Here is a 6683-nt window from a genome sequence, read left to right as displayed (position 1 = left end):
ATTAGATAACCTAAACAATTGTGGTAAAATATTTGTGGTAAAGCAAAGTCAAGCCCCTTTGAACATTTGGGTAATTTTAGTTAGATTTCTGGATTGGTTTTTATTACAGAATAAACAGATTTCTCTAGTTAGAGAGAACAGACGTATGTAACTATTTGCTACACTTCTAGAAGTTTAATGGAGGTTTCATTAATATTAAACATAATTTGATTGTTGACCATGATTTGTGAAATATGATTTGTTTACTTTTTAAAATGACAATATTTTAACATATGTTTGTTAAATCATAATGAGAGGCATCTTCACTGATTTCGTAGTCCTTTAATATGAAATAGTAGTCAACATAAACTGGCCTGAAAAAACAACTTTCTAAAATATGTCAAAAATCATGGTGAAAAATACATGGAACCCTTAACAAAACTAAATACAATATATATATAATAGTGGAAATATAAACTTAAATACAAGTATAAATAAATAATAAATATAAATAAAATCAGAGCATGTAAATGACATGCTAATTTTGTGAAAGTATAATCGAAGGAATTATGATTATACCTGATGTTCTCAATGAAATCAGAACAATGTAAGTGACATGCTAATTTTTTGTTAACTTCACTACTATTAAAGTTTTAGCTCGTTTTTGAGAAATAGTTTTTAACAAAACCTTGAAAATCTATACTAGCATGAGATTTGAGGGCTGAGATCAACATTTCTGGCATTTTTAAGCTCCTTGGAGGTGCATCATTTCACCTCTATATGATTCAAGATTTTTCTTCTTGAGTGTCGCTCGAGCATCAAACCAATGAAGAAGTCAATTGAGAGATAAAATAACACCTAGCATATCGAAATGATTTCCAATACCCTTTCATATTTTTGCTCACTTTTTTTTCGTCTCAATTTTGTGATCGCACCTAAAAAAATTGTGGTACAATGTTAATAATAAAATAAATCTACATATATTTAACAGTAAACCAAAGTCAAGTCCGTTCAACCATATAGGTAATTTTACTTGGATTTCTTGATTGGTCTTTACTACAGAATAACTAGATTTCTCTAGTTCTAAATAACTAGATTTCTTTATTAGATAGAACTGGCTTATCTAACTCTTCACTACAGTTCTAGAAGTTTAATTGGGGGTTCATTAATATTGAGCATAATTTGATTGTTGACCTTGAATTTAAATATGATCTGTTTACTTTTTAAAATGACACTATCGCAACATATGTTTGTTAAATCACAAGGAGAGGCATCTTCATTGATTTAGGAATCCTTTAATATGAAATATTAGCCAACATAAACTGGCCTGAAAAAGGAACTTTCTAAAATATGTCAAAAATCATGGTGACAAATACACGGAACCCTTACCAAAAACAAAATAATATATATAAGTGTGAATATAAACTTAAATACGTGTATAAATAAAAGATGAATATAAATAATAAAGTTAATGTAATTAGAAAAATAATAATAATAACATAAATATGCATGCAGAAACATAGATTTTTCTTTGATTATTCCGTGAATCTATCATAAAAATGGTATAAAAATTCTTCAGTGAATCTATCATAAAGTGATTGTTCAGTAAAGTTGATTTTTTAACTCTCTAATTAAAAATTTAGCCCAAATTTTAAATTTAATTTTGTCATATACCTACGTATGAACGCAAAATCAACATAAATTTAACCGAGACCGTTCCAAAGTTTAGGTATTCGCCAAATTCCCTTACCCAATAGGGCCCCTGAGAGAGATCCCTCAGCAACTCCCCCATAAGAAAAGTCTTACAACTTCTAATACAGATAAAACTCAGAACTCTCTCATCAAAACTCAAGTTCCATGAAGAGAAAGAGAGGAATATCGAGATAGATAGAGATAGAGAGAGAGAGAGCTCTTCAGAGAATGCTACCCCTGGTCTTCTTCCTCCTGATCCTCACAATAATGGCCGCGAGAATGAGTTCTCAGCCATGCGAAACCCTTGTCTCCCCTGATGATAGCTTCAAGCTGGAACTAAACCAATATCTAATTTAACTGAGATCATACCAAAGATTAGGTATATGCTTAAGTTTTCCAAAAAAGACCTTACCGAGACCAAAACCGTCATTCCCTACCAAATAGGCCCCCCTAAGAGGGATCCCTCGGCAATCCCCCCAGAAGAAAAGTCATAAAACTTCTCATAGAGATAAATCTAAGAACACTCATCAAAACTCAAGTTCCATGAAGAGAGAGGAACATAAAAATATAGAGAAGAGATAGACAGATATAGATAGATAGACAGAGAGAGAGAGAGTTAGGCCCCTAACTAGGCAACATCCCTGCCCAGAGGCCTGCGTGCTTATTGGGAGTGTGTGTTCGCGTGTGGACTCATGATCCGTAACGACTGAGTTCTATTTAGTGTGCTACAATGCAATAAGGGTGGTGACACCCAACCTGATCTTTTAGGTCATCACCCCCATAGTGGTGATACACTTCGGATGGTGCACGTGCCTGTTCGAACTTAGCAAGGCAGATCATGCGAGGCCGTGCATGCTGGGCGTGCGGCTGATGAGCGCCAAGCGTTGTGCACAGGCGCGAGATGTGTAGGCCATGCGGTAGTGTTGTGGTGCAGAGTGTGGAGTTATGCAGGGAGTCGCGCAGCGGCCGTGCGCGCATCGTGGGCATCGCGCGTGCGGGATGGAGGGCGGGAGACATCTCGCCAGGAGACTAAGGCTATTGGCGCACAGTGAGCGCCGAGACGGCTTGGGGCGCATGGTGCCCCCACCAATAGTGCTGTACGCGTGGCACCCAGCTTGGGTAGCCGAGCACCACGACGTCCGAGCGGACCGAACAAAAGGTGTCAGCGCGGGTGTTGTGGCGTGTGTGATCGCCAGCCCGAGGGCCCGCGTGTAGCAGCGGTGCTTGTGGGCGTGCGCACTGGGCTGCGGGTCTCACGGCATAGTGGTGCCCTACCAAGGCGCATGGTTCCTCGTCTCATTACTTCAGTATCAACCCTGGTCTTCCCCCATGCAATGCTTGTGACGACTATGTAAACTCTTTATGATATCAATGCAATGACCCTATTCCTTGACGGGGCTGCATTCCCTTCCTTTCCTCGAACCCCTTCTATGCGATCTTAAGCTATTGCAAAAGACTTTTGCTTCAAGAGATCAAGGCTGCTCAATGTTCTTCCCCAAGCACTAAGGCTGACACGCACCAGATTCGAGCATTTGACCTAGCTCAGGATTTGACCGCGTGATAGAGAGAGAGATCTTCAGGGAATTCCTTGATCTTGATATTCCTCCTGATGGCCACCGCAACGACGGCAAGAGCAGGAGTTCTCAGCCATGGCGAGGCCCTTCTCGCCCGTGACGGAAGCTTCGAGCTGGACCTAAACCAATATCTAATTTAACTGAGACTGTACCAAAGTTTAGGTAGAGGTTTCAGTATTCCCCAAATCCCCTTACCCAATAGGCCCCTTGAGAGAGATCCCTCATCAACTCCCCAAGAAGAAAGGTCATAAAACTTCTCATAAAGATAAAACTCAGAACACTCTCATCAAAACTCAAGTTCCATGAAGAGAGAGGAACATAAAAATATAGAGATAGACAAAGATAAAGAGAGAGATAGAGAGAGATCTTCAGGGAATGCTTCCCTGGGTCTTCTTCCCTAGGTCTTCTTCTTTCCTCGGTCTTCCTCTTTCAGGGAATCCAAATTTATAGAGTCTTCTTCTTCCTTCTTCTTCCCCGGGTTATCTCTCTATCTTCCTTCAGAGATATAGAGATGAAAATTCCTCATCTGCCAAAAGTTCTATCATTTTTCATGCAGCACTCATCACAACCCAATTCCATTTCTCACCATGTGCCATTGAGCACAATGTCATTGTGCCGATGCATACACAACTGTTGCCCATAATGAAGAAGGGATGGTAAATTGTTTTTTATAATTAAAAACTCCCAAATATTCTAAAAACATAATAAATATGGTAGGATTTATTAAAATTATAATCATTATTATGGATTTATTTTGATTGAAATTAGTTTAAATCATAAAAAATATAATTTTTTTATAAAATCCAAATATCTGTATTGGCTGAAAGCCCACTTTTTCATTACCTAAAATTTGGATTCAACCCTCACTCATGTTATCCTTATGAAATTTTAAGAAATTTTGTTGCGTAACTCCAAACATTAAAATGGCATTCCAACCCTATTTTATCTATAAACGCTAAGAAGATGTAATGGGTACCTTTTAGAAGAAAATTTTCATTAATTGATACATATGAATTCATGAATGGCGCTATACCAACTTGCCCATCAGGTTGATTCACCTCATAGTAGAATAAATTGTCCTTAGACTTGACACACTAAAAATATGTGGTGTAGATGGACGTATATACTTTGACTATGACCTAAATGTTCCTATTCATGGAATTCCATACTGTCTTAGCTCAAATGGAGCAAGAAGTTCACAAAGATGACTAAGTGATCAAGCTTCAATCAATAACCTTTAGTGTAAGAGGAGATACCTCAAGGAAGATAATGTGATAAAGTTGATAACATGTCATTCAAAATTTTAATGTGCTTGAATGTGAATGGAAAAAATTAAAAAATGTGTGGATATGGCAAGCATTAACATTATGCCATTGACATGTGGCACGACATGAGCCATAGATCAAGTAAAACAGAGCCAAATGGGATTTGATGGTTAGAACAAGTTTTAGGAGTCTAAGGAATATTCACATTAAGTGAAAGACCAAGATTCTTCCAACTTCACGACTTGATGTGTGACGATCTAGAATGCCGATAGAGCTGAAAATTATGGGCGGCTTTTTATTTGTCTCTCCTATCCATTCGCACATATGGAAACATAAAATGGCTTGTTTCCATTTATATTTGTTTGGTAAGGATCCCAACATAATGACCGTAGTCTCTTGTAAGGACACTAGCCGGAGTCCATAGTGGTCCCATGAGAGGTTCATGCTCCCTATTAGCAATTGAGCCATCATCAAATATAGGTTTAGATGTAGAAAGCTAAGGTGGAAAGACAAAAGGGGTATCCTTGAGACAAGAGTCCTACCATGCACTAATCATGCCTGGGCCGATTTACCTAGGAATCACCATGGACATCTCTAGCCACTGGCATTGCCAAGTCTTCCATCATTTGGGGCTTTTGAAATCAACCAGAACAAAACCTGTGGAACTAAATCTAAGGCTTGCAGAGTTTGGACGCTACCATTTTAAATCTTCTCCTCCCACTTTTATTCCCCCTTGAATGTATGCTCGCAACTTATCGTTGGAGGTCGAGTGCATTAGATTTAATTGACACATTCTTGTTCTACAAGAGTGTAGGAGAGAGAGTTCAAATGTGATCAATATTCTTAGGGAAAGAACACCACTTGGCCCTCGGGGGAAGTGACAACAAGATTTGTGTGATCCCCTGAATATTTGATTTAAATTTTCTCACTTTTTCTCTAGGTAAACATTCCAGTTAGCCTTCAAGCTTTCCAACGCATCAAACAACATTGAAAAAATTCCTCCTATAGCAAAAGTTACATAATGTTTCGTCCACTACTTATTTCTGCCCGATTCTACTGCTGTTGGCAAATTTTGACACATAAAGGGTGACCTAAGGTTCTATTATTCCTTAAATTTTATTTCTTGCCCAAAACCCCCAATTTTTTTAAAAAATAAGAATAAATTAGAACTTATTGGAAACATAAATATTTATTGTTTATTGAAAATAATTTTGACTATTTTCCCTTCATTTCATTGATTTTCTCTATAGAAAAATAGTTTAAAATCTATAAAAATATAAAATCATGTAAAAATTTATTTAACATATATTTCAATTTACTCTCTCATTTTCTGCTCCTTTTGGATTCGACCCTAACCCAAAATATAAGTAAGAAAACTTTTATAAATATTTTTGCATAAATGAGAGCCCTAACACAACTAATTTAACCCAAACTATGGTTTATCAATAAGTTTGGTTGATAAGCAATATTGGGCTGTCGTTACAGTTATTAACGAGATTGGTACATGGTCTTAGAGGGTCACATTCATAAGACTAAAGGTCTTTGATTGATATAGTTTATTTTTAAAGACTTTTTTGAGAAGTTCTTAAATCAGTAAAAATATGAGATATCCATTTTAGTTTCCCACACTATCCAGATCTTTCAACCCCTCTTCTTCTTTCTCCCACTCTCAACTAATTCCACCCAAAGGTCTTTTTGGTGAGAAGATCAACTAGATGTTCAACAAGAGTTGGCAAAGAAGAAGAGGATATTTAACGATCCCTTGATTGTGTGGATGCTTCTAGAGGTCAGGAACATGAACAACTTGAAGGCACTCTCCCAATAAGAAAGCTAAGGGTGGAATAAGTTTTTCAAAAAGTATTCCAATTAATTCTATTTGATAGATTGATTGAGACTTTATTTACACTTTCTGCTGCATGAAAATATTTTTCATGCATTCAGTCCATGCCCACAGAATCCACCAGACCTGGAATTAAGAGGATGCATTATAAGAGACATATTTATGAAAGTATAATCAAAGGATATAGGATTATACTAATGTTTTCAATGAAATCAGAGAAATGTACATGACATGCTAATTTTGTGTTAACTTCACTACTTTTAACTTTTTAGCTCATTCTTGATAAATATTTTTATAGAAAACCTTGAAAATCTAGACTAGCATGATAATTGA

Source organism: Wolffia australiana, chromosome 9, assembly GCF_029677425.1.
Source record: "Wolffia australiana isolate 7733 chromosome 9, ASM2967742v1".
Classification (NCBI taxonomy): Eukaryota; Viridiplantae; Streptophyta; class Magnoliopsida; order Alismatales; family Araceae; genus Wolffia; species Wolffia australiana.
The sequence above is the reverse complement of the archived record's forward strand: the minus strand, read 5'-3'. Positions refer to the sequence as shown.